General features: G+C 42.2%; 1 pseudogene; it reads left to right on the top strand.

Moving 5' to 3' along the window:
• Window positions 1–6,198: 6,198 nt before the first annotated feature.
• On the top strand, window positions 6,199–12,476 carry LOC129815408 (matrix metalloproteinase-19-like; annotated as a pseudogene).
• Window positions 12,477–14,483: the final 2,007 nt, after the last annotated feature.

Genomic DNA, 14,483 nt, shown 5'->3' with positions numbered 1-14,483 from the left:
TTCACAGAGACACTCTAATGTACTTGTCCTTTTGCTCAGTTGTGTACCGGGGCCTCCCACTCCTCTTTCTATTCTGGTTAGAGACAGTTTGTTCTGTTCTGTGAAGGGAGTAGTACACAGCGTTGTACGAGATCTTCAGTTTGGAATAGCCTTCGTTTTCTCAGAACAAGAATAGACTGACGAGTTTCAGAAGAAAGTTATTTGTTTCTGGCCATTTTGAGCCTGCAATAGAACCCACAAATGCTGATGCTCCAGATACTCAACTAGTTTAAAGAAGGCCAGTTTTATTATTTCTTTAATCAGAACAACAGTTGTCAGCTGTGCTAACATAATTGCAAAAGGGTTTTCTGATGATCAATTAGCCTTTAAAATGATAAACTTGGATTAGCTAACACAACGTGTCATTGGAACACTGCCGTTTCCAGCTACAATAGTCATTTACAACATTAACAATATCTACACTGTATTTCTGATAAATGTGATTGTCATTTTAATGGACAAAAAATGTGCTTTTCTTTAGAAAACAATGACATTTCTAAGTGACCCCAAACTTTTGAACGGTAGTATACATATTACCTTGACTAACCGGTGCCCCCACACATTGACTGTACCGGTACCCCCTGTATATGGCCTCGCTAATGTTAATTTACTGCTGCTCTTTTTAAAAAGTAATAATAATATATATATTTTTTTTTTACTTATCTATTTTTCTTAACTGCATTGTTGGTTAAAGGCTTGTAAGTAAGCATTTCACTGTAAGGTCTACCTGTTGTATTCGGCGCATGTGACAAATAACATTTGATTTGATTTGACTACACAGAAATTGTGCTGGCAGAGCAATATCATTATTATGTTTATCAGATACAGAACACTTGACCAGAAATCTGCATGTTTTTGCACATGCTATTTATTTTTATAGCAGGATGAATAAATACAGGAAATAAGCAAATCAATAAATGTTTTTGCATGGGGGCATCTGGTTGTGAACCCATTCCTCTAACTCACGGATGGTCAACTGATGGTCCCTCCTTTGAAGGCCCATGGATCAATTTCCAAAATGTGTTTGTGCATCAGCAGTTCTTCTCTTGTTATGTCAGTCACTGACATTCACTCAATTAGCAAATGTCAGCAAAAACAACATTTTAGGGCCCCCAAAAGGTTAGGGTCTGCTCTGACTGTGTGGATGTGGGTATGCAGACCCACTCATGATAAGTTCCGATTTTTTGTAGCCCCCACTCCCATCAAAGTTGCCCATCCCTTCTCTAACTTCTTCACTTTAATGGCTGTTGCAAACTGTGCTCCAGACAGAACATGCACCATCACACACATTTACCAGAATCTAGCCTCGTTCCCAGGCAAGAGAGAGCCGGCTGGTGGACAAAATGACTCAATCTTAATTGAAAGGAGTAGCTTTTCTGCTCGCATGACCTCAAGTACTCACATCACCACAAACACTCCCCGTGAAGACTGGACCATGCCAAAACCACACAAAGCCTCCTCTCCACCCCAGTGTCTCCACTGTTTGCAGCTTGTAAAGCTGATGACAGTGATTTGGAGGAGGTACAGTATATGTTAGAGTGGACCTTAATGATGGCTGACAACTTCTCCATCCCAGTCAGCCCCATAACTCCACTGGCACCAGCATAACTCTATTCCAGCATGGCACACGACAATAAAATAGACTAGCATGCCTCTTTTCATCCCCACACACACTGTTTTCACACCTCTGTCTTGTTAAGCTATTGTACAACTAAGCGATGTATGCTTCAGTAAATAGACACGGGAGCTAGCTACACTCTTAGAAAAAAGGGTTCTACATGCAATGTGTATTGCATCTATTGCCACTTGTGTTGTAAATTCAAATCCCCCATGGGACACAAAAAAAATAGATGAAATGTGGACATTTATTGCAGTATTGTGTTGGGAAAAAAAGTCCAATCATCACCTTGAAAATGAAGATAAAGGGCTCAGTTCTATCCAAACCCCATTGCAGTATTTACGCAGTAACTATTTTTCTTATGGCCAAATGAACTCACAGATTGGTTTTGGGTACTGTATAAAAACCTACAACTACTACCAGGGGGACCCCTCTCACAGGTATGCTTTCACTTTTCAGAATGAGATGTGTGCGGGCATGGGATGAATATTGTAAATAAAGGATTTGGAGAGAAAAAAATTATATCTGCCCCATGTGAGATTAGAACTCACATGGAGTTCTATGAAGCAACTGTATGGAGTCAAATCTGGTTCAAAAATCGAACATGCATTAGATGGCGCACGCGAGCAAGGTGAAACATCACTGCACGATCAAACACTATAGGCAGGTTTCCATTGACCAAGTTTTATTCAGGTTTCCATCGACCCAGATTTATTCAGGTTTCCATTGACCCAGATTTATTCGACAAAAGCAGTGCCGCCCCCCAAAATATTATTGTGACATATGTAATGGAAACGACAGATATAGGAGACATTTTCTAAAGATAAAAAAAATAATCGTTTGACAGGTGGATTTTTATTTTGTCGAACTTTCATTAATGCGACAAATTATGATGGAAATTTAGTTTTTACAATAAATGATGATTGCCGAATGTATGCGGGGCACGTGATGTGATCACGTAACTATAAACGCCACTCCACATTTTATTCTAAATGCCTAGCCTACTGCCTGCAAAATCTATTGTAACGACCCGGTATTGTGTTCTGTGTTTGTGGGTGTGTTATGGTTCTCATGGCTACTAGCAGGGGTTAAATATGTCAGGACAGATGGAAAGGTTGGGGGGGGTATGATGGGTAATCCCGCGGGGTTTGGAAATGCATAAATAGGGATTACTGTCTCATCTCTCGCTCTTCTGTTCGGGGCCTTGATCTGTTCCTATGAGAGTGACCCTTAACTCGACATGGTATAATTGTGTACGTTCGGCATTTAGCGGCGTGGGCTGTGGCCTGAACAATAGCCCAGTTTAGGAATAAACCTGTGTTCTGACCTGCACACCTAGAGTCCGTCTCTTTTCCTTTTATGACCCAGCCGGGTCATTACACTATTTTGTCCTGACTTTCCTAGCCTAGATTCTTGGCGATATGTTAGGCACATAAGAGTTTTGAGAATATGACAAATATTAGTCAATTATTACATTCTGTCCATGCTGGCTTTCACAGGCTACCTGAGACATGAAACAGATAGGTGGGAGACCATACTGCTGTTGCCAATGTATTACGCAATTTGCCTAAATGGGTAATGGAAACATCAACCATCAACATCAAAAAAATGTAGACACACTGTAGGTTTTTGGGAAAAGGTGTGACGTCATTACGTCCAGCTGTTTTTATCGACACAAGATAGTTAAATGGCAACGCACCCTAGCAGGCAATCTATTTTCTATGCAAACTATCGAAATGTCTAAATGTGCATTTAATTGCACTCAAAACACTGTCCCCTTTCATCTATGTGGTCAAAAATCCGCTTTGGAGCAGATTGGTCCAAAAACCTGAACAATTCAATTTCAGTAGTGATTAAAAAATCATGTTAAATGCAATTTATTATGTGACTTGTTAAGCACATTTTTACTCCTGAACTTATTTAGGCTTGCCATAACAAAGGGATTGAATTCATATTGACTCAACATATTTCACCTTTTCATTTTGTTTTCCAATTGCATTTTTTGATAAAAACATAATTCCACGTTGACATCATGGGGTATTGTGTGTAAGCCAGTGACCAAGACATGTCAATTGAATCCATTTAAACTTCAGACTGTAACACAACAACATTTTGAAAAAGTCAAGGGGTGTGAATACTTTCTGAAGACACTGTAGATGTGTATGAAACGGTAAGAAACATCTTAGAATTTGGTCATGTGTGGAAATGTGCCTTACTGCCTTTTTCATTTTGTGTAACGTCTAGTCAAGGAAGCATCATGCAAAATATATTGGAAAACTACACGTAACAAGTCCATTGCCAAATAAGGCGCGCTGTCACCTGGTTTGCGTTCAGTAAGTTTTTACTTTCTGGAACGTTCAATTAAACAAAAACGTTTCTGTACTGAACGACCATTTGAGAAACGGGGTGGGGTTGGGTTGTGGTTTGAGGAGCAGTGTCAGCAGGGCCACTGCCCTTTAAATTCATCACTCTGCTTGAATTCATACCTCGCCAGTCGCAACCAGTGGTCGCTGCACCCACCAAACTGCAGCAAATGTACAGTACCTTAAAGTCTGTTCAAGAACGTATAGGAATGTTTTGGGGAAATGTGTAATTCAGTACAAACCGTTCTGCAACGTAGCAAACGTTCAAGTGAACTGAACGCACCTCTGCTTTTACAGTAAGCCTTCAGTTGGTACCACCAAGCACATCTAGAAGGGAATGCATTTCAAATCGAACCCCTCCCTTGAGCTGATGAAGTGCCTCTTCATCACGATTTCAATGGTAGAGTTGAGCACCTAGGGGCAAAAAGAGCACCTAGGGGCAAAAAGAGCTATATTTACCTCTAAAAGACCACTTTTGCAACTAGCTGTCAAAATGAAGACAATAATTGATGTATTTCACTATAACTAAGCCTAAAACATCTGTATTTTGATGAAAAAAAAACATTTTTCATGAAAGCTATTCTTTAAAAGGGGTTAGATGTCCAAAACGCGTCGGCGTTAGGGTGGGATTCATTGGGTTAAGCTGTAGAACTGATTTCTGAAACGCAAACCTTAGTACGTCCTTCAAAAGTGTGTGGGGGTTTTAACATTATTGTAGCATATACTCCTAAATGATGACAAGGTGGAGGAGGATGAAATGCTACATAAAAAGAGTCTCCAAAGCTGTCCAGTCAGAATGAGAAACTAACGACTGAGACTATTGTTTTGATGTTGCACTTACTGCATATTAGCACATTTTTGCATTCTCACACTCTGGCTTCAAACCAGTGCACTGTATTTCCGACGCTGAGGTAGTTCTGTGGTTTGGTCAGCAGTATATGTCAATGGCACTTTGTTGAATGCTGAGGAATGTGCAGCTGTGCAGTGCAGCTATGGTGTGGACTTCAATTCAGCATTTCTCCAGTGTCTCTTTAAGCCCTCAGGGCACCAGGACTGTGTGAAAATCTATGCAGGACCAACCATGACCTTGTTAACATACATGTATCAAACATCGCAAAATAAAAACAGTTATGATGGATAATAATGGAAGACTTACTACCCTTGCATCGGTCAAATGATTGACGTTGAATATGGGCTTGCTTGCGCAGCTACTTGAAAGGAACACTTGATCAAATGTGGTCTATAAAGGCCTATTACCCAACATACTTTTTATTCAAGGCATAATGACAAAGTTTAACATTCATTCATTAACTATTTTATATTCACTTGACAAAGTCTTGGAATGTGCTTGATAGGCCTATGCCATCACTATCACATCCTGATCCTACTGCTGCAAGGTTATACCACCACATAGTGACTGACACCTGGCTGACACAGTTGGTTGGGCTTGGGCATTACTGTATTATGGAAAATCTTTGCTTAGTGACCAATTGTGCAGTGTTACAACTCCTTTCTGCCATTGACGTGGTAAGTATTAGCCTACATGTGGTGAGCACTGTCGGGAATTGATGTGAAACGTTGCCATTTTCTCTCATGCCTTAAGCTTGTAGCTCCCTGTGGTGTCCCCGTGGAGGAAACAATTATCAGGAACTTACAACAACAACAAAAAATCAACAATGTAGGCCTAAGTCACATTTGGAGTTGCTGGAAACGTAGAAAAAAATCCTGTAGGTACTGGGGAAATATAGGCCTATAGGCTGAAGTCTCCCACCTGTGTGTCCTTTATGAGAAGGAGGAGGCACATGGGAGTGTGTGAGAGAGTAAAAAAATGATCGACAGCTAGATCATTTTACGGGTTCAAAGTGAAATTCTCTTTTGTCCGTTGCTCTTGGCCAATTCCTCAGAGATGGGTCATCACAGTGGGTTGGGGCTGACTCAATCGGCACTTGAGTTATAAAACACCAGAACACACGGAAGAAAACCAGTAGAGTAAAGTTTTGGTAGAGTAACGGATAACAGTGACGGACAAATCATTTTTTCTCCCTAAAGATGTTTGATAAATAGATATTTTTCAAAGTATTTAAGACAAGAGCATCCTGCAAAGTCTGTTACGAACCTCATATTTGCTTGGCTTTCCTAACATTTACAGCTGTTTTTCCTGTGTAGAACTTTGGCGAAATGGGTGACCTTCAGCAGATGACAGTGCTCATGGCTATCGTGCAGTGCGTAATGACAGGAGTGATGGACAGGAGGATGGAGGTCCCTGAAGCAACGGTAGGAATTTACCAGCTTCTTTCAAATGTATTATAATATACACTAAATACACAAAAGTATGTGGACACCCCTTCAAATTAGTGGATTTGGCTATTTCAGCCACACCTGTTGTTGACAGGTGTATCAAATCGAGCACACAGCCATGCAATTTCCATAGACAAACATTGGCAGTAGAATGGCCTTACTGAAGAGCTCAGTGACTTTCAACATGGCACCAGAATAGGATACCACCTTTCTAACAAGTCAGTTCGTCAAATTTCTGCCCTGCTAGAGCTTCCCCAGTCAACTGTAAGTGCTGACATTGTGAAGTGGAAACGTCTAGGAGCAACAATGGCTCAGTCGCAAAGTTGTAGGCCAAACAAGCTCATAAAATGGGACCACTGAGTGCTGAAGCGAGTAAAAATTGTCTGTCATCGGTTGCAACACTCACTACTGAGTTCCAAACTGCCTCTGGAAGCAATGTCAGCACAAGAACTGTTGCCTGGAGCTTCATGAAATGGGTTTCCATGGCTGAGCAGCCACACACAAGCCTACGATAACCATGCGCAATGCCAAGTGTTTGCTGGAGTGGTGTAAAACTCACACCATTAGACTCTGGAGCAGTGGAAAGTGTGATGAACCACGATTCATCATCCGGCTGTTGCCAGGAGAACGATACCTGCCCCAATGCATAGTCCAGGGCTGTTTTTCATGGTTCGGGCTAGGCCCCTTAGTTCCAGTGGAGGGAAATCTTAACGCTATAGCATACAGTGACATTCTAGACGATTCTGTGCTTCCAACTTTGTGGAAACAGTTTGGGGAAGGCCCTTTCCTGTTTCAGCATGACAATGCCCCCGTGCACAAAGCGAGGTCCATACAGAAATTATTTGTCGAGATCGGTGTGGAAGAACTTGACTGGCCTGCACAGAGCCCTGACCTCAACCCCATCGAACACCTTTGGGATGAATTGGAACACTGACTGCGAGCCACACCTAATGGCCCAATATCAGTGCCCAACATCACTAATGCACTTGTGGCTGAATGGAAGCAAGTCCCCACAGCAATGTGCCAACATCTAATGGAAAGCCTACCCAGAAGAGTGGAGGCTTTTATAGCAGGGTATCTTTCTCCATTATTTTAATTGCAGTGCAACTTCTGAATACTGTGTATTATTGTCATAATACAAACTTTATCTGAACTGGACCATGTATGATGCAAAGTGCCATATGTACAACCTGTGGCTTTTACAGTCTTTCTGGTAGACTGCAACTAAATCAGCATTGGTTTCTCTTGTGGCTGTTGTCATTCATAATGTTAGAGGTGAATAATATCACTTTGAATCTTCTCAAGTTAACTCTTGTATCCCACTGTGGTTATTGTGTTACCAGGCGTACCTGATGAAGTATGGCTATCTGCACACTTCACTGGATCCTCAGAACCAGGGCTTCCAGAGAGAAGCTGTAATTGAGGCACTCAGGTAAAGTAGATCCACAGCAACACAAACTATATTCTATGAACACAACAACAACTTACACGTGTAATTCTTCATGGCAATGTGTGATTCCTCTTCCCCAACACAACAAATCTGAATACACTTACTCTAAATGCCCCTTTATGAATACAGATCCAAACACAGCTCTATTGTATAGCTTTTTGCAAGTCACATTGATACATGTACTACAATCAATGCAATTCTTTAGCATAACATTTCCCATTGGAAGGAAATGTTTCCTTGCCTTACATTTACACTACACACATACTGTATCTGCTATTGGAGCTTTCAGTCCTTCCTTTCCCTAGGGTATTCCAGAGGGTGACAGACCTGCCTGTCACTGGAGTGATTGACAAGGCCACCCTAGAGATGATGAGTCAGTCTCGCTGTGGCATAGAGGACCCCTTCAATCAGAAAACCCTCAAGTACAGAGTGCTGGGTGAGTGAAAACATGTGGACAGGATATTGTATGTGGGGGTGGGATGGACCAGTGTTTCCCAGATAGTTGATCGGGACTTAAAACTTTGGGAGATACTATGCACATTAAATTATAATAATAATCCTCATCTAATAAAAATCATCTTCACTTAAACACTTGTAGTTTCTCGTCTAGATGTGTTTGTAGTAAAATGCATATTTTTTGTCTCTACTGTAGGCTACTGGCGCAAGAGAAGCCTGACCTGGTGCATCTACAACTACACTCCAGACATGCCGAAGAGTGAGACAAAGAGGGCCATCCGCTCTGCATTTACGTATTGGAGCGATGTGGCTTCCCTGAGCTTCCGAGAGGTTGAGTATGGACGAGCTGACATCAGGATCTCATTCCACGCGAAAGATGCCACTTGTGCCGTGCCTTTTGACGGGAGGGGTGAGTCTGCCTATGGGCCGGATACAATTGGGTTGGAGTAACAATAGCCTAACACACACACAGTAGGAGTAACCCTAATTGCCATTGGAATATAAAATATTTTAAATCTGTAGGTCACGTGCTGGCCCATGCTGAACACCCACAGTCAGGGATTGTTCATTTTGACGAGGATGAGTTTTGGAACGAGGGCATGTTTTACGGCACTAACCTGCGTATCATCGCTGCCCATGAGATAGGCCACACCCTGGGCTTAGGCCACTCGCAATACAGAAGTGCCCTGATGGCCCCTCTTTACACTGGTTACCGTAGCAACTTCCATCTGCATCCCGATGACGTAAAAGGCATCCAAGCTATGTATGGTGAGTGGAGCCTGAGTTTGACCTGAGGATTTTCTGACCTGCTGGTTTTCCATACACAGTAGTACCTCCTTATCAGAATACTTTATTATTACAATAGGGCTCAAATGTCACATATAATGCTTTTATCCTCTAAGTCTAATAATACCTTCCACCAATTATGTCTGTCTTAGGTAAACATGGTACAAGTGTTCCAGTTGAGCCCACAATGACACTCCCCACAGACAGCCTCCCTGATGCTGAGGGAGACATCCCAGACCCCTGCACCGCCAGGCTAGATGCCATCGTGTTGGGTAAGCTGTCTGCGCACAATACTGGCCAGCGATATACATTCAAGAGCAGTCTCCTTTGGAAGTGCTTATTTTTATCTCACCAAGTTTTTTCCTTCCACTAGTCAAGAAAGATTGAAGCAATATTTCTTACTCTGATAAAGCCAGCTAACCTTATTTTACTCTCTTCATTGGAACTGAAGATGGGATATGACAGGTTGACATCACACTCTGATTGGACCTTCAGTGTTCTATTTCATGCCCCTCTTTCTCATCAGGTCCATGGAGGAAGACATTTGCCTTCAGTGGTGATTATGTGTGGACGGTCTCTGACATAGGGCACAATGCACCCATGAAGATCGACCAGCTGTGAATGGGACTGCCTGGGAACCTGAACGCAGCCGTTTACTCTCAGAGAACCAACAAAACATACTTTTTTAAAGGTACAATATTTTCTCGACTTTAAAAAGTATAATGTTTTTGATGAACAAATTAGGTAAATTGAGATGATTTTTAAAGAAAGACTGATGGTATGAATTGTGTAATACTTGTGTTAAATTACTTGACAGTGATTGACTGACAGTGATCCGGCCCAGAATGTGTGAATGTGTTACTGTTAATCTCACTTAATTTCAGCCTACTCACCAAAACTGGTTCTGACTACAGGTGATAAGTGTGGAGATATACCAGTTTTCTCCTGGACTACGGGTACCCCAAAGAGCTCAAACGCCTCCCACCTAATATTGATGCCGCTTTGTACTAAGAGAGGAATAAGAAGCTGGTGTTTTTCAAGGTAGTTGAACACAACACAGCACATTAATATCTATACGCTTTAACCAGTAAACTAAACATTGTTACAAATGACAACTGAGCTTTATGGTTTCAGTAAGTTGTGATAATAGATTAATGATAACAACTGAAGCCTTAGCATTTTTACCTGCTTGAATGTGATGAATATGCCAAATAACCACCTTAAAAAACGTTTGTACTAATCATCTTTGTCCTCTGTTGTCCATCTCCTCAGGGTACAGGGTATTGGCAGTAGGATGAGCTGCGCTCCAGTAACCTCAACGTGTACCTCAAACCCTTGTCTAACCTCTTCAATGGGGTGCCCTCCAGCCCTGATGCTGCCTTTACCTGGACCAATGGAAAAATCTACTTCTTCAAGAGAGACAAGTACTGGCGTTTGAACAGTCTACTGAGCGTAGACAAAGGCTATCCACTCAGCAAGAGTGAACGCTGGATGCACTGTTAGGAGCAAGACACTAGGGGGAAGCAGACACCATAAGCCTTGATAGGGTGCTTGTGTGATGTCTGCTCAATTAACAGTTCAGGGAACCACAACAGCAACCATAACCACACTGTGATTACATTGTGTTCACACTGTGAGGTGTCTGGAAACCATATAAACATATCGCCATGTACTGGTACATGATTTCAAGTGAGGATTGAGTTAGGTACAGTCAAAGTACATAAAACTGAAATGTTATATCAAATTAAGTATTCTTGAAACAACAGGTTGCGTATTGAGTGTCGTCCCACATAAGTAAAATGTTTTTCTAGTTCTGGAGCAGTAACCTGCTGGGTTTGTTCATATCCTTATAGCCTAGCTCTCTGTTTCCATCAAACACAAGCAGGACCTCCAGCTGTATTCATCTGCTCTTTTCTTCCAACAGCCCAAACGTGTTAGGCTTAGATCAGACTGTGTGTGTGGAGAGGCTATTTCTTATGATCTTAGGGGGCATTCCAGGGGGGCCATTTTCTCCCTCACCACAGATGTGGATTGGATTATTCAGTTGTTGTGTGTCCTCTTTTCAGTATGTGTACTGATTTCAACGGTGTTCCAGTTAGAAACTTCTCGTTTTCTTTTGACGTTTCACTTGCAGATACTGTGGACGGGTCTGAAAAAGTATTTGTGAGTTTATTGTCGTCATGTTATGCATTTCTAGGACTATGGTGTGTATATTTTATCACTGCCCACAAAGAGAAGCATGATATTATTGGTGTTCAGACACCAGCTTTCACAGGTCTACATTTTATAATGGGTTTATAATTGTGTACTAATGTCGCTGTTGAACCTCATCATGCTTATTGATGTGGCTCATACAAGCTCAAGGGAATTCACATTTCAGTGTATAGGCCTACCATTTCAAAATAATTTTTGTACACTGAACAAAAATATAAATGCAACATGCAACAATTTCAAAGGTTTTACTGAGTTACAGTTCATAGAAGGAAATCAGCCAATTGAAATAATTTCATTAGGCCCTAATCTATGGATTTCACATGACTGAGAATAGAGATATGCATTTGTTGGTCACAGACCTTAAAAAAAAAGGTAGGGATGTGAATCAGAAAACCAGACAGTATCTGGTGTGACCACCATTTGCCTCTTGCAGCGCGACACATCTCCTTCACATAGAGTTGATCAGGCTGTTGATTGTGGACTGTGGAATGTTTTCCCACTCCTCTTCAATGGCTGTGAGAAGTTGCTGGATATTGGCAGGAACTGGAACACAATGTTGTACACATCGATCCAAAGCATCCCAAACATGCTCAATGGGTGACATGTCTGGTGAGTATGCAGGCCGGGGACATTTTCAGCTACCAGGAATTGTGTACAGAATACAGATCCTTACGACATGGGGCTGTGCATTACCATGCTGAAACATGAGGTGATGGCGGCGGATGAATGGCACGACAATGGGCCTCAGGATCTTGTCACGGTATCTCTGTGCATTCAAATTGCCATCGATAAAATGCTATTGTGTTTGTTGTCTGTAGCTTATGCCTGCCCATACCATATCCCCACCGCCATCATGGGGCACTCTGTTCACATCAGCAAACCGCTCACCCACATGACGACATACACGCCGTCTGCTCGGTATAGTTGAAACCGGGATTCATCCATGAAGAGCACACTTCTCCAGCGTGCCAGTGGCCATCGAAGGTGACCATTTGCCCACTGCAGTCGATTACAACGGCAAACTGCAGTCAGGTCAAGACCCTGGTGAGGACAACGAGCATGCAGATGAGCTTCCCTGCGACGGTTTCCGACAGTTTGTGCAGACATTTATTTTGTTGTGCAAACCCACAGTTTCATCAGATGTCCGGATGGCTGGTCTCAGACGATCCCGCAGGAGAAGAAGCCGGATGTGGAGGTCCTGGGCTGACATGGTTACAGGTGGTCTGGGGTTGTGAGGCCGGTTGGAGGCACTGCCAAATTCTCTAAAACGACATTGGTAGAGGAACTAACATTAAATTCTCCGACAACAGCTCTGATGGACATTCCGGCAGTCAGCATGCCAATTGCACGCTCCGTCAAAACTTGAGACGTCTGTGGCATTGTGTTGTGTGACAAAACTGCACATTTTAGAGTGGCCTTTAATTGTCCCCAGCACAAGATTAATCTGTGTAATGATCATGCTGTTTAATCAGCTTCTTGATATGCCACACCTGTCAGGTGGGTGGATTATATTGGCAAATGAGAAAATGCTCAGTAACAGGGATGTAAACAAATTTGTGGACAACATTTGAGAGAAAAAAGCTTTTTGTGAGTATGGCAAATGTCTGGGATCTCGAGTGGCGCGCAAGGCACTGCATCTCATTGCTAGAAGCGTCACTACAGACACCCTGGTTCGAATCCAGGCTGTATCACAACCGGCACAATCGGGAGAGACACTTAAGTGTTTTAGTACTATATCTCTTGACACAATGATGAAAATAATCATGGCCTCTAAACCTTCAAGCTGCATACTGGATCCTATTCCAACTAAACTACTGAAAGAGCTGCTTCATGTGCTTGGCCCTCCTATGTTGAACATAATAAACGTCTCTCTATCCACCGGATGTGTACCAAACTCACTAAAAGTGGCAGTAATAAAGCCTCTCTTGAAAAAGCCAAACCTTGACCCGGAAAATATAAAAAACTATCGGCCTATATCGAATCTTCCATTCCTCTCAAAAATTTTAGAAAAAGCTGTTTCGCAGCAACTCACTGCCTTCCTGAAGACAAACAATGTATACGAAATGCTTCAGTCTGGTTTTAGACCCCATCATAACACTGAGACTGCACTTGTGAAGGTGGTAAATGACCTTTTAATGGCGTCAGACCGAGGCTCTGCATCTGTCCTCGTGCTACTAGACCTTAGTGCTGCCTTTGATACCATCGATCACCACATTCTTTTGGAGAGACTGGAAACCCAAATTGGCCTACACGGACAAGTTCTGGCCTGGTTGAGATCTTATCTGTCGGAAAGATATCAGTTTGTCTCTGTGAATGGTTTGTCCTCTGACAAATCAACTGTACATTTCGGTGTTCCTCAAGGTTCCGTTTTAGGACCACTATTGTTTTCACTATATATTTTACCTCTTGGGGATGTTATTCGAAAACATAATGTTAACTTTCACTGCTATGCGGATGACACACAGCTGTACATTTCAATGAAACATGGTGAAGCCCCAAAATTGCCCTCGCTAGAAGCAGGTGTTTCAGACATAAGGAAGTGGATGGCTGAAAACGTTCTACTTTTAAACTCGGACAAAACAGAGATGCTTGTTCTAGGTCCCAAGAAACAAAGAGATCTTCTGTTAAATCTGACAATTAATCTTGATGGTTGTAAAGTCGTCTCAAGTAAAACTGTGAAGGACCTCGGCGTTACTCCTGACCCTGATCTCTCTTTTGACGAACATATCAAGACTGTTTCAAGGACAGCTTTTTTCCATCTACGTAACATTGCAAAAATCAGAAACTTTCTGTCCAAAAATGATGCAGAAAAATTAATCCATGCATTTGTTACTTCTAGGTTAGACTACTGCAATGCTCTACTTTCCGGCTACCCGGATAAAGCACTAAATAAACTTCAGTTAGTGCTAAATATGGCTGCTAGAATCCTGACTAGAACCAAGAAATTTGATCATATTACTCCAGTGCTAGCTTCCCTACACTGGCTTCCTGTTAAGGCAAGGGCTGATTTCAAGGTTTTACTGTTAACCTATAAAGCGTTACATGGGCTTGCTCCTACCTATCTTTCCGAGTTGGTCCTGCCGTACATACCTACACATACGCTACGGTCACAAGACGCAGGCCTCCTAATTGTCCCTAGAATTTCTAAGCAAACAGCTGGAGGCAGGGCTTTCTCCTATAGAGCTCCATTTTTATGGAATGGTCTGCCTACCCATGTGAGAGACGCAGACTCGGTCTCAATCTTTAAGTCTTTACTGAA

This window comes from Salvelinus fontinalis, chromosome 18 (genome assembly GCF_029448725.1).
Source record: "Salvelinus fontinalis isolate EN_2023a chromosome 18, ASM2944872v1, whole genome shotgun sequence".
NCBI lineage: Eukaryota > Metazoa > Chordata > Actinopteri > Salmoniformes > Salmonidae > Salvelinus > Salvelinus fontinalis.
The sequence above is the reverse complement of the archived record's forward strand: the minus strand, read 5'-3'. Positions and strand labels throughout refer to the sequence as shown.